Source organism: Mobula birostris, chromosome 11, assembly GCF_030028105.1.
Source record: "Mobula birostris isolate sMobBir1 chromosome 11, sMobBir1.hap1, whole genome shotgun sequence".
NCBI lineage: Eukaryota > Metazoa > Chordata > Chondrichthyes > Myliobatiformes > Myliobatidae > Mobula > Mobula birostris.
The window spans coordinates 72,062,374-72,076,830 of NC_092380.1; the positions used below are offsets into that span (position 1 = coordinate 72,062,374).

At 37.9% G+C, this 14,457-nt stretch overlaps 1 protein-coding gene across 22 annotated transcripts in view; it reads left to right on the forward strand.

Annotated features, from left to right (window-relative positions):
• The window catches only part of sox6 (SRY-box transcription factor 6), a 618,625-nt gene that overhangs the window by 276,616 nt on the left and 327,552 nt on the right, over positions 1-14,457 (forward strand). The window lies entirely within an intron of this gene.

Sequence of the window (14,457 nt, forward strand, 5' to 3'; positions counted from 1 at the left end):
TTATGCTCTCACCTAAGAGCTGATGAGTCTATCAGTCTGGATAGATTGAAACTATATTCCAGTTATAACCAATAATCCGGTTGCATTTATTGAATAAACACAATTGGGTTCAGCTCAACACTTTTCTTACCTTGAAAGAATTATGGATGTGTATCTGGGTGAAGAATTATTTCATCAAATAAGGAAGACTTACTCTATCTTGCTTATCTTGAAAAATATATGAGATGAAATGGAGTAAAAAGGAGATCTGAGATGGAAGTCAACCCTTTGCAATAGAGTTCAGTATTCACTGTATCAAACATTCTGTATAGGTTCATACCCATTCTGATGAGTAACACCCGAGTTTACACCCGAGTTTATGCATTAGACTGGCATACCAGAAAGGACTGTCATCGCAATCTAGACAGAGGCAAGATATTGGTAGGCTGCCCAAGACTAGCTTCTCCTATAAGAGTGATCAGGCATTGTCATTGAGTTCAGGTCAAGCATTATAAGAAGATATTGGAAAGGAATCTTAGCAATAATATATCAAGTTCAAATTCATTGTCAGAATTGGAAACTGCTTTGTTGAGCACTGTTGATCTGTCTGCTGCAAAAAAGCAGGATCTCCCGCGCTGACTACCAATTTCAATATGACTTCCCATTCTGACATGTCTTCTTGACTGCCATGATGAGGCCAAATTCATAATGGAGGAACAACCCCTCATATTCCATCTCTGCAGCCTCCAACCTGAATATTAATGTCTCTAACTTTGAGTAAATTCTCCCTCTCCCTCCTTCTTTCTTTTTCTATTCCTCATTCTTGTTACATTCGCACTCCTCTTTTCCATACCTGCCCATTACCTCCCTCTAGTTCCACTCCTCCTTCCCTTTCTTCCATGGTCCACTGTTCTTCTTCAGCCCTTTACGTCTTCCACCTATCCCCTCCCAGCTTCTTACTTTATCTCACTTCCTCTACCCACCCATGTTCCCCCTCATTTGTTCTCACCTAAAATCTGTCAGCTTGTCTTCTTTCTCCTCCCCTTACCTTCTTATTATGGCTTTGGCCCCTTTCATTTACAGTCCTGATGAAGGGTTTTGTCCTGAAACTTGGACTGTTTATTCCCCTTCATAGATGCCAGCTGACTTGCTCAGTTCCTCAGCATTGTGTGTGTTGCTCTAGACTTCTAGCATCTGCAGAATATCTCATGTTTATGATTTCCTGTTTATGTTCACTTCGTTATTAATTTCTAATTCCTTATTACTTGCTGCAGTTTTAACTTCAGAAAGTGGGTAAGAAAATATACTTCAAGGTCTTTGATAATCTGCTAATGTAGCTCTTGAGTGAGTACGTTAAAGGGATTTGCATCTCTGTTTCCTTGCCTTTCGTATCTTATGCCACTGACAAAATCAGAAAGTTACTGTGTGGGAGCCTGTAGGTTTGAATGGATATACCCATTGGCATGACAAATTTTGATTGTGCATTAATATTTACCATTGTTACTGTCTCCACCAGTTCGTATTTATTAACTACCATAAACAGATGATGGCAGCTCTCTCTGAAGAATTTGTCCTTTCAGAAAAACCTCTAAGCTGCACGACAAATCAGAAACTATTAAAGTGCTTGACTTACTTTACAGAGGCTTTATTGTAAAATAGTTCAATATATATTATTCTCTGAAGAATGCTGCATCATGTTGGAGAAAAGCACTGTTTCTTTTGCTAGCATGCAGTCTTTTTGGCTGCAACATGTTATATATTGATCCCATGCACCTTGACTAATTGGTTGCCTCACAGAAGAGGATTTTCACACCAGTAAACATATTTTATTGCCAGAAAATATGCATCATATTGTCAAGAGGTATCGCTGCCAGCGTCTCAGTAGCTGCCTCTGCAAATAATCACAACACAATAGCAATTTGTACATTACCCTTAAAAATGTCTTTGCATGATCCACAAAGACATAAGGAAAATAAAAAGCATATTGAGCCAAATGATGGAGGAGTCATCAAAACTTGGCCAAGAAATTGGTTCTTAAGAAGGGGTTTAAAGGAAGAGTGGGAGGAGAGTAAAGCTTCAGCAGTAAATCACAACATGATTTCTGGACAGTGAAATGCACAGCCATCATTAGTGGGGAAAGGGAAAAAGAGAGATGTTTGAGAAGCCAGAATTAGAAGTCTTATTGCACTGAAGGAAACTCCGAAAATAGGAGGGAGAAGCTCCATGGAGGAACTTGACAAAGTGGTGTCAGAATCCCAGTTATTCAAATTATACCAGCTTAGGAAATACGTCAGTCTTTTTTATCACCTCCTCTGAATAGTCACATATTAACCAGGAATGGGAGAAGCTGGCTGATTTCTCCTTCATGCATCAGGGGCCCAAGGACAACTGTTGTGCTGACACTGTTATCCTGAGATCCAATTCTTTCACCCTGTTGAAGAGTTGAACCCAGGATTTCCTTTCTCTGTGGACAGTTCAATCGGTCACTGGGTAGTGGCATTTCCCAGTTATCCATTGGATGAATTTGCTAGTTAGATTTGTTTTAGGAGCATATTTTTTTTGGACTCTTCCTTCTCCCTTGCCAAAAATGTCAATAAAAAAGGAAATAGCACCTGTACTGTATTTTGGCACTATAGCACCTTAATTAGGCCATTTAGCCCATTGAGTGTGCTTTGCCACTCTATCATGGCTGATCATTTTTTCCCCTCCTCGGCCCACTTGCTGTCTAACAGCATTTGGTACAGTGCTGCAAACAGTTCCTGCTCTGTCCTTGTCATTGTAGCTGGTAATTTGATCATGTGTTACGCTAAGAACATTTTATGTCCATTTTCATTTTAAAGAAAAGAAAATCTTAAAAGATAAATCTTGATGCATCAGTTTAGTTGTCTTGAATAGAAAGCTGGATCAGCTGAATTCAGCTTGTGTAAATGGACGTTGTTGCTCACAATCTCTGCTGTTTTGGTAACTGGGATCCTTAGTGAGTCTGAAAGAGTCTTAAGTGCTTATGACCACTGTAATGAATGAAAATGGCTCCAGAGAACTCCATTAGTTTGAATTGTCTCCGTAGCAATAAAGTGCTATTCGCAAAAAGGGAAGGAAGGTCCTGTAAGTAAGAACTGTGTGTAGTATTTTCTATACATATGTATTACTTATGAGGTGAATACAGCTGGAACTTCTGATTATAAAAAACGGTTTAAGTTTAAAGCTCCAATATTTTATAGGAAAACATTAAAATGTTCTTATTCCACATTTAGGACAGTATTTATTCTCTGTTTATTTGGAATGACCCGCTGATGGTGTAGTGGCACCAGTGTCGGACTTCGGGACGAAAGGTCCCGGGTTCGAATCCAGCTGGCTCCCCTGCATGCTTTCCATCTGTGCTGGGTTACGAGCTGGTGTCTCTTTGGAAGCTCACCCGGCAGAAGGCAATGGCAAACCACTGCTGTAACTTGCCTCGTACGCAGTTCCCCACTACGTCAGAGAGGCGTGGAGGGAAATCATCTGCTATTTGGAATACTTTTGTTCCACAGACTTCAGTGGTTATACTTCACACTAAAGTAATAAAAGTGGGAAATGCTGGAAACAGTCAGCAGGTCAGGCAGCATCTGTGGAAAGAGAAACAGAGTAAATATTTCAGGTTGAAAACCCTTGATCAGAAATGATGCACATTTAAATCATTGACATCCCTTTGACCGGGTTTGATGCTTACATGTGAGGATTATCAGTTAACAGCCATAGGAAGTCATCAGATGGTGCTGGTCACAGGGTAAGCACAATGTTGCTCTGCAAACTAGCCTGGTTAATGCTTTTAATGCAAAGTTAAGAAATACAGGTGGAAATCAGGAAGTGTGCCACAGAGAACCACCAATATTATGGTTAAGAAATGTAAGCAAAGACAGATTGTAAGGAAATGCAGTCAGGAATTGCACTGAAATCTAAGAAATAAAGGACTTCATCATGAATCAATTGGAAGCCACTGCGCTGCTTATTTGAGATGGTGTGCTGTCTTCTTCTGGGAGGCCACAGCCCAGTTCAATACTAGTGGAGGGTCTCTGTGGGGACAACTAATAGACTTTGTTCCCACAAAGGCATTGACAGCTGGCAAGGTACTGCCCTCAATCACTGGCTGTCAGAGCTGTCACTAAACTCAAGATTTGTCACTCAGAGAGTATTAAAAACACAATAAAATGATTAAAACCAGATATTTTCTAACATATTGAATCACTAAAGTGTACTCATGCACGTTTAAAACAATTACATACATTTACACTACAATTAATTGAAATGAAAAGGTGCTCCCGGTAGGCATTTCATGATCATTTCAATAGACGGCTGTACATGCACCAGATTAGCAGGTTTAGCAGGCACATTTTCCTGCCTGAGTGTTGGAAAATCAGAGTAAGTTTCTGCTCTCCCCTTGGACTCTTGGTGGAGTGCTGGCATCCAGAGCCAAATGCTTGCTGGAGCAGAAGACTGCACTTCTGCCGGCACATAACAGTCCTGAGCTTCTGCTCAGTTAAGTGCTTAAAGACCATCAAATCCAACACACCTGCTGAATTTTAAGCAGAAGATCTGCCCCTGAGTTTAGAGGAGGACTCAATGCAAGTGTCAAATACCTGTATAAAATTCATATTCATAGTCAAAGTGGAGCATATTGTCTTATGCACAAGTATACGTAGGCTCAATGGAAAACTTGCAGGAGCATCACAAGCACATAAGCAACATTCACAAGATAAAAAAATCAAACATAAATTATACATGATTTTTATGAGAAAACACAATTAGTGCATGCAAAAAAGGATTCTATTTCAGTGCAAAGTGCTCAAATTGGTCATAGTGTTTGTAAATTTTATTGACAAGGCTGCGTGCTTAGCCCCTGCTCTTCTAGATTTACACTTATGACGGTGAGGCTAAGCACAGCTCCGATGCCACGTTCAAGTTTGCTGCTGACGCCACTGTCATAGGCCGAATCAAAGGTGGTGATGAATCAGCATAAAGGAGGGAGATTGAAAATCTGGCTGAGTGGTGCCATAAAAACAAACCCCTTATTCGATGTCAGTAAGACCAAGGAGCTCATTACTTACTTCTGGAGGAGAAAACCGGAGGTCCATAAGCCAGTTCTCATCAGAGAAACAGAGATGGAGGGGGTCAGAGACTTTAAATTACTCACTGTTAACACTTCAGAGGACCTGTCCTGGGCCAAGCACGTTAAGTGCAACTACGAAGAAAGCACTTACTTCCTTGGAAGTTTGTGAAGATTTGGCATGACATCTAAAACTTTGACAAACATTTATAGATGTGTAGTAGAGAGTATATTGACTGGCTGCATCACAGCCTGGTACGGAAACACCACCCAGGTCATGCTCTTTCTTCTTGCTGCTGCCATCAGGAAGAAGGTACAGGAGTCCCAGGACTCACACCACCAGGTTCAGAATCAGTTATCACCTTTCAACAAACAGGCTCTTGAACTGAAGGGTAAACTTCACTCATGCTCACTTGCCCCTCCCCCCCAGTGAAATGTTCCCAGAGCCTATGGACTCACTTCTCACTTTCAAGGATACTTCATCTCGTTTCTTTCATTTTGTATTTGAACAGTTTGTTATCTTTTACGGACTGGTTGAATGCCCAGCTTGGTCCGGTCTTTCACTGATTCTATTATGGTCATTATTCTGTTATGGATTTTTGAGTATGCCAGCAAGAAAATGAATCTCAGGATTTTATATAGTTACACATATGTACTTTGTTAATAACTTTACTTTGAATTTTGAACTTATTTAAAATGTAGGGTGGATGAACTGGAGGCTAGGGGAACACTCACAACACGCTGGAGGAACTCTTTCCACGGATGCTGCCCGGCCTGCTGAGTTCCTCCAGCGTGTTGTGAGTGTTGCTTTAACCCCAGCATCTGCAGAGTATTTTGTGTTTAAGAAGTTAGGGGAACAACATTACGTAACTACTGAGAAACATAAAAAAAACCTGCAATAGAGAAAGAGTGGCCGAAATTCAGAGATTAAATACAAAATGTGAATGTCACAGCTGAAATTAAAGAACTCTTGGATTCCAATCCTTTGCCCTCCAGTGTAATCATTTTTAACTTTGTGCATACTACTATTGGATATCAGTCAGCCAGTAGTTTTTCATTGATGGTTATTCTAACAAATGACACCATGCCCTGATTGTGATACAGATATTTAAAATTCATTTCCATTCAATTAGCACAATACAACCTCTCTTCCTCAGTTAGCATGGCCAATTATGGCATCCACATAGACATCCAGGCTTGACTACTCTTAGCCAACTTAATGAATTGAATCTCCACACTTACAATGCTACAATGTACAGTTGTGCACAATTTGGGACCTTTTAGTATATATGGCATACTTAAAATAAAGACATTAGTGCCCTGGGGCAGTAGCTTATTGCTAGAAAGGCAGAGGAGAATCCAACAAAGCACTATAAAACAGCAAGAAAATTGCTTTCAATATTGGGAAAAATTTAACTACCACTCAAGTGTTTTCCATTGCATTAATTAATGTGCCTTGCTATTGATTATTAAAGGAGGATTTTACATTTAAAATAATCTGGATTAAAATATGTTTTCCAGATAATTTTGCTGTAGAAGTCAACTTGCCATAATACTACAGGGGTTAAAGAAACAGCCTTGATTCAGATAGTGCCCTGAGTTACAGTAGATCAGCTGTCCTCATACCTCACCATATGCAGTTCTGTAGCTTGCTCAAGCCCGCAGGAATTGCCAGTCGCATTGGCATAGAAACTGATGATTCTAAATTCTCTGGCTGATGTTATATGCAGTTCAGATGCTGTCTTTAAATCCATATGTTGTTATTTTTGCAAACTGTTTGCATTTTAACTAGGCTTAATTTAAAACATTTACATTTTGGATAAACTAAAAAAAACTGTTCTGATTGTCAAGAAATGCCAGGGAAGTGGATGCGTTTGCATAATTGTTGGATCTACTGATGATCAATCAAGTATAAAGGGGATAATAGGTTTTAACATTCTAATTATTGTTACTGTGTATTGTTCAGTAGATTTTCCAACAAACTGGAGGATGTCCTAGTTGATTTTTGTTCCATAGCCCCTATTTACTGATGTTGATTTTGCTACACACTCCAATCGTTCTTTTTCTATTGTAATCATTTTCATCTTTGCCTATCATTAGATTTCAGTTTGCTAGCATTTTTAATTATTGATAATGGCATATTTATTTATCTTAACTCTGTCACTTAAAGAAAAATTTAGATCTGATCAATCAAATACACTATTTCCACTGGAATCAAAGGGAGTGATGACCAAATTATATGAAGAATAATGGGATGTCCCAATGTGACATATGAAAAGTACTGATGAAACATTGAGTATTAACTCTTTGCAATCATGTTGTGGTTTACTTGGCCCTCATCATTAAAGGCATCCTGTAAAGGAAACTGTACCAATTTTTGTCAGGAAGCAGATATGATCGCACTTCAAGAAGGGGGTATGATTTAATCATATCTTATTTTATCATAGCTGGAGATTTAAATGTAGCGTGAATTTAGTTTTATTTTAATAAGAAAATTCTGAAGGATTTGGATTGGATTTTACTGCTATTTGATGCATTGGCAATACATTTAGGTTGTTAATTACATAATTGCTTTGACAGCAATCTTAGCTCTAAAATTAAACGATATTTTTTATCCTTGTCTACAAATTTCTTTTTAATATTTTAATATCTGATTACTGTTAACGAATGTAGGATCTTGCAAATGTGATGTTCAAAAAAGAACCTTTTTGTAATTGAAATATGAAACATATTTGATGCGGTGTAATTAGCGGTAAAGAGGTGTACTGGAGTGAGATAGATTGGCTGATTGAGTGATACCACAACAATAGCCTCAATACTGAACAGCAGCAAGACAAAGGAACTGATTGTGGACTTTAAGAAGGTGAAGTTGGTAGAATGCACACCAGTCCTCATTGAGGGGGTCAGTGATGGAAAGGATGAGCAGCTTCATGTTTCTTTTGGGGGAGACTTCTCCTGGGCTCAAAGCATTGATGTAATCAGGATAAAGGAACTCTGCTTTGTTCGAAGTTCACGGAAATTTGGTGTATCACCAAAGACACTTGCAAATTTCTGTAGGTGTACAGAGAGCTTTATGACTGATTGCATCACAACCTAGTATGGAGCCTCCAATGTACAAGATTGCAAGAGCTCATCCAGCTCCATCACAGGCACAACCCTCCCCTCCGTTGAGGACATCTTCAATGGGTAGTTCCTGGAGAAGGTGGCATCCATCATTAAGAACTTTCACCATGCAGGACATACCCTTGTCATAATACTACCATCATGGACAAGGTACAGTAGACTGAAGACTCTACAATTCAGAAACAGCTTCTTCCCCTCCACCACCAGATCTCTGAATGTTTCATCAACCCACTTTTTATTTTAAAATTTATAGTAATTGTATGTCTTTGCACTGTATTGCTACTGCAAAACACCAAATTTATTATATAAGACAGTGATAATAAACTTGATTCTAATTCTAAAATAGTTTACACAAATGAAGCAATGATAAAAATAAATACTGTAAAGAATATTGTGACATAGTCTGTGAATTGTTACCTGAAGTGTTCTCAAATTAAATGTAGATTCATTCCCAACTAAAAATTTTCTGAAAACAAAATCAATGTGACTACTTTATTTCAATTTACATAATTCATATGTATTTCTAAGCTTGACAAGTACTGTATTAAATGTAATCCCTTTTAGCTGTGACATGCCCCTTTTTAAAAAAAGCACTTTGAAATATGCATCTTTATTAGGCCCTGGTTCTAACCCATAAAGCTGCGGCTGAAAAATTGAACAACATAGATGAGTCTCTGAACCCACAGTGAAAAAAAAGCCTCATGGTATAAATAGAACAGATGCTTGCCAGCTGTGGAATATGACTGCTATAGCACTCGTGAACACGACCAACGTAACCAGCCAGCAGTGCTCAGGTTCATGTGCAATGGAGTCATATACCACAGACGTTCACTGCTTGTTTGCCTTTGTCATTCGTTTAATGAAATTGCATTTCAAGGCATGGGAAAAATAAGGTTTTTAAACTTAATTTGTTCTGAATATTAAAGAGGACAACCAAAGTCCAATTCATTCTTCATTCAGTTATAAGAAGATTACAATTTAATTTTTATTGTAACTCTTATTATAACTTACAACTTCTCATAACTAACTGATCAGAGTGGCTCTTTGAGAAGCTGCAATTGAATCATACCAGGAAATCCCAGCTTTAATAATCAGTTATTCATTTCCATAGATGCTGCCTGACCTGCTGAGTTCCTCCAGCACTTTGTGTGTGTTGCTTTGGATTTCCAGCATCTGCAGATTTCCTTGTGTTTTTAATAATCACACAGCAATAGTGGTGTACTTAGTCGGCTATCCCCCTGAGCTTGGGTAAGAAATAACATCATTTGGAGATCCAGCTCCTGATTACTAAGTGTTGTTGGAAAGTGTGGATGTATATATGTGGTGAAGACAGGACTCAGTATAACAGTGATAGCCTTAGTCAAGTATGCTGTCAGTACTTTTCATTTGGGCACCTTCACACGTAAAGAATGGACATTTGGGAACAAACTTAAGAGCTGGCTGACAACCCATTCTGAAAGGTTTAGTATTTATAGCAATGAATAGAAGATAAAGATTTCTAGGCAAATCCAAAATTTAATTCTAGCGGGATCTTATTTTGATAGGTCAGCCTGGATAATTTCAACAATCTCTTTGATTCCAGATTTGAGCAACTGCTTTCTCACATTTCTAGCATTGTCTTTGTTTCTTTTTCTCCAATCCTCATTCATCTCCTTCCAGCTATATCTCCTGCAGAATTATCAACTATGAATAACAGCTCTCTCTCTCTCCCTCTCAGCTGACATCACATTCTCTTGTGTCATTCACTCTTCCCTTTCATCATCTCACCCTTCTCCGCAACTTAAACCATCTTTGATTTCTAACTCCTCCATTCAGTCATTGGCCCAAAACATGAAATCTATTTCTCGTACCACAGTTGGTGCCTGACCTGCTCGGTATTTTGGTCTGACTTCTTTTAGACCAGCAAAAAGTGCATTCTGTTCATTAAGCTATTTCTGTTCTTAATTTCAGTGAACATTGATATTTATATGTAATGAGAAATGATTCTAGAACTGTAAAATTGACACTTTTGCCCTTGTCCATACATAATATATAACTGAGGTAAGACAATTTTGAATTCTAAAAATAACATCAGATATATGCAGGACCAAGTCACCACATTGCATTAATTTGCCATCTGTAACTATTAAACTTGGATATCAAATGAAAATTTACTTGTTGCAGTGCCAAGGTGGCTTAATTGATACATTTATTGCCTTTTGTGAAACTGAGCCACCTGGATCAGTGCAGTTCCAGTTATGATCCTGACTCTTGTGCTGCTTTTAGCTAATCTTAGTCGTTATTTTTCGGTCGTCATTCTGTGTTCATAATAGGCAAATGCATGTAGGACTGAATAATTACAGTAAATGATAAAACAATCAGTTTACACATTGTGCTGCTATGAACTTAATTGTGGTTTTCTCAGTAGATGAGCTACTTGTGCACATTCACATTTCTGATGCGCATATAATTAGTGGCCATTAGTGGTCTGGTGAATGGCTATGAAGTCTCTGGAACATGGCTCAAAGTCATTGTGTAAAAACAACATGGTGGCTGGGAACAAATTGCGGTGACTGAAAATATGTTCATTTGACACGTGGCTACTGACTCACCCACCTCAACAATATTGAATTTCTTTGTGTCCCTAATATTCTTTGTTTTATTGCAACATATTCTTCTCTCTGAGTTCGTACTACTGCAGTGTATTTTGGAATGGACCTTGGAATCTGTTGGGAAAACTCTAACCATGATAACATCAACAGGGCACCGGGACTTTCTGAACAAGGGAATGCACCTAATGCTGGTCTGAAAGTAGTCAGACCAAAATACAGTATGTTACCCCCATCATATAAATGCATGATGCAATTGCATTCTACAGTCACTCGATTTATTAATATTATACACATAAACGAAAATACACAAATAAAATTAAGTTTTAAAATGAAAAATACCCTGAAACCATACTTAGTCAAAATATATTGATGGCAGACTGAATGTTCAACAATATAAGTTCCTTTTAAAAATTCAGTGTCAGTTTGGTATGGGAATAATAAAAACAATAAAAAAAACAAGCACCCATTAAAAATTATGGAATCTTAATTTTGTCACGTAAAATAGTTTCCATAATTTTTCTACATCTTTAACTTTCATAATTTTACGTTGTTTGAAATAGAAATAATGTTTAATTTGAAAAGTGTAACAAACTCCTTTTGACAGTTCTTAAGTGCATTAGTCTTCTCTTCTGATACATTATTTTATTGGTATTCTGGTCACAAAACCCATGAAGTACATACTTTTTAAATGAATGTAATTTATTCATTGTAAGACATGATTTTCTTTATTTCTCCAAAATGTATTTTAATTTGACGACTAGTGAAAAACAAGGACACAAACATATTGATATTACAGAAATGATACAGTTATTGTAGGGGTCGTTGTGCTAATGTAGGTAAAGGATGGTTGTGCATTAAATAGATAAAGTGGATAGGCTTTAGATGCAACCTTCCCAGATTGCTCAGATTCTGGGAATTTAAGACAATGTGTTGTTTAAGTAGCAAATTTATGTGTGTAGCTTGGGTTAAATACTATTGGATAAGTTAGAAAACAAATAGTTGTTTGGTATTATTTTTGCAGGATATTGATCTCATTGGCAGAATGCAGGAAGATTATTGATCTATCCAAGACAAATCCTACTCCCATATCTTGTAAAAGGTCTCTCCTGTTCCAATGTTTCCCACTTTTAGTGTCCATCGACTTTTTCCTCTGTGCTTATTTCCTTATTCATTCTAAGTTTCCTTTGAATTTTTGAAGATTTTTTTTTAAGATTAGCTTTATTGAAACATACAGTGAAATATTGTACATCGTTTGTGTCAAATCAATCAGATTATGCTGGTGTTTCTGCTGCCAATATGGCATGCCCGCTACTTACTAACTCTTAACTGTATGCCTTTTTAGAATCCAGGAGGAAACCAGATCACCCAGAGGAAACCGGACAGTTGTGGGGAGAATGTACAAGCTCCATGCAGCAGTGGCAGGAATCAAAACTGCCACTGCAAATCATGGCACTAACCACTATGCTAATATTTCCCTGTCCATCCTAATATTTCTCTTTGTTTATTAATATTTACAGCCCACAGTTTTTAGAAACTCAAAGTTATGTCATTCACTTACTAGTACTTAATTAATTGATCTTTTGTTCACATTTTTAAAGGCATGGTAGTGTCCTGCATTTGTGGAATATAGGCCTTTGCCTAAATTTATCTTTACGCTTTGCTGTAAAGAGCTTTGATAGCTTTAAATCTTTGAAGTACATTAAACTATGCAAAAAATTAAGTTATTTATTCAATTCCAATATGTAAATCATCCAGGCTATTTGCTTGAAAAACACAGCTTCATTCAATATCTCCTAGGTGAAGCATCATCTGATGTAACAGACATTTTACCCAGACCATTTGTTAAAAAATAACGTTTTTGTCACATTGATAAAATATTACTTTTCAGACTTTTATGGCTGATGACAGAGCTTGTGTGGTTTTTGACAGTGCATACATTTCAAAGTCATTGAAGCCAATATGAAGATGCAAATTGCATATCAGATCATAAACAGCTAAGATTCAGAGAGGACTTTTGAATTCAATAGCAGCTGAAGCACCTTTGTTTCATTTATGTTTGAATTTCAGTATTTACAGGAGGAAAAACTTGCATTTCTAGAATGACTTATCTCATCTGTAGAACTATCACCAGTCATACAGTGAACTACTGTGAAATGCAATGAAAATAGTCAGCAATGATTTAGCACTTTGATAGTGTTTCCGGTTTAATTATAATACCTCTAAAGTATAATCAGAATCAGAATCAAGATTAAATTACTGACATATATCATGAAATTTGTTGTTTTGTGGCAGCAGTACAGTACAAAGCATAAAATATACCATAAATTATAATATGAAATATCTTTTTGAGACCTCTGTTGGTTGGGGTCTATCATGGATGTTGTATGCTAGCTGAATAGAATCAGTCGCTAAGCATCAGTACGCAAGCCAGGGCAGTACTCTCCACACAGCTGATGAATCCAAAGGAACGATAGAGACGGATAGAGTTTGGCACCAGCTGCATTGCAGGAGCTGCCAGTCAATGGTGAACGCAACGTAGGACAGCCTTGGGGACTTCAGCTCCCGAGTTTCCCTTGGGGTGTACTCCTGAAACCTTCCTCGTGAGTTCATATAGCCGCAAGTAGTGAAAGTTTCAGATCAGAACTTTTCTTCTCCCAGATGGTCTATCAAACACGGCTTGAGGAGCCCCTGCTGCCCAAAGTGACTGCTTTTAAGGAGCCAGTAACCCACCTTTGCCCCTTCGTCTGTCAGTAGAAATGGTTCCACCAGGCTTAGTAGCTAAGCCATAAGTGAAGGCAGGAGCTGGACTTGGTTGTCAGAGGCTGTCTGAGAGGCATGACATTGGCAACACTTTTATTAGGTAGTGGGAGCTCATCCCCATTACCAACCTAAACCTCTCCGGCTATGACAACCTTAATATATAAAGAATTTAAATAATGGATATCTTTCAATAATAAAACAAAAGAATAAATGGATCAGTCCAAACAGTCTAAGTTAATGTAGTGTTCCTTTCATTTGCCAAAACAACATATATAATGTGTCTAATTTGAGCAGAGATTGGCTGACGTTTTGGAACATAATACTAACAAAAAGCACATCTATTTAGCAGTCAGATGGTCCTTGCCTAATCTGAGTTCTTCGTGCTTATTTTTTGGTTTTTATAACTGATGCCTAACTAAGCCTTGTGCATAAATTAATAAGGCTAAAACCTTTGGAAGGGCCCTTTTTAAAAATCCTGTCCTGTTGAACGGTGCAGATATTGAGAATTTATATAAATGTTGAAGCCACCTCTTAATGAGTCAGAAGGAGCAGGTTGCTCTCCTGCTGCCCCAAGTGCCATCGCTGCCCTTCACAACCATCCTCCTTCACGAAATTACTCTTACCCTAGGTAAAGAAACATCTGTCATGTATGCAAGTCTTTTCTCTTCAACAAATCAAAATAAGAATTGCAGCAATAAAAAGACCCGTGCAAGATTTTGCCTGAGCTTTCTCGACTGTCAGACTGCAGTTCCCTGGAGCAATTCAAGCTGATTTAACATCACTCAGTTTCATTTTTCTCTCTTGTTTAATAATGTGCAGTTCACTCTGTCCAGCTTTGATATAGACAACCTGCTTCTTTTGAAAAGACCGATTCATTTGATCAGAAGCTTTCCAGTGTTTTTCCCATTGTGTGAGATGAGA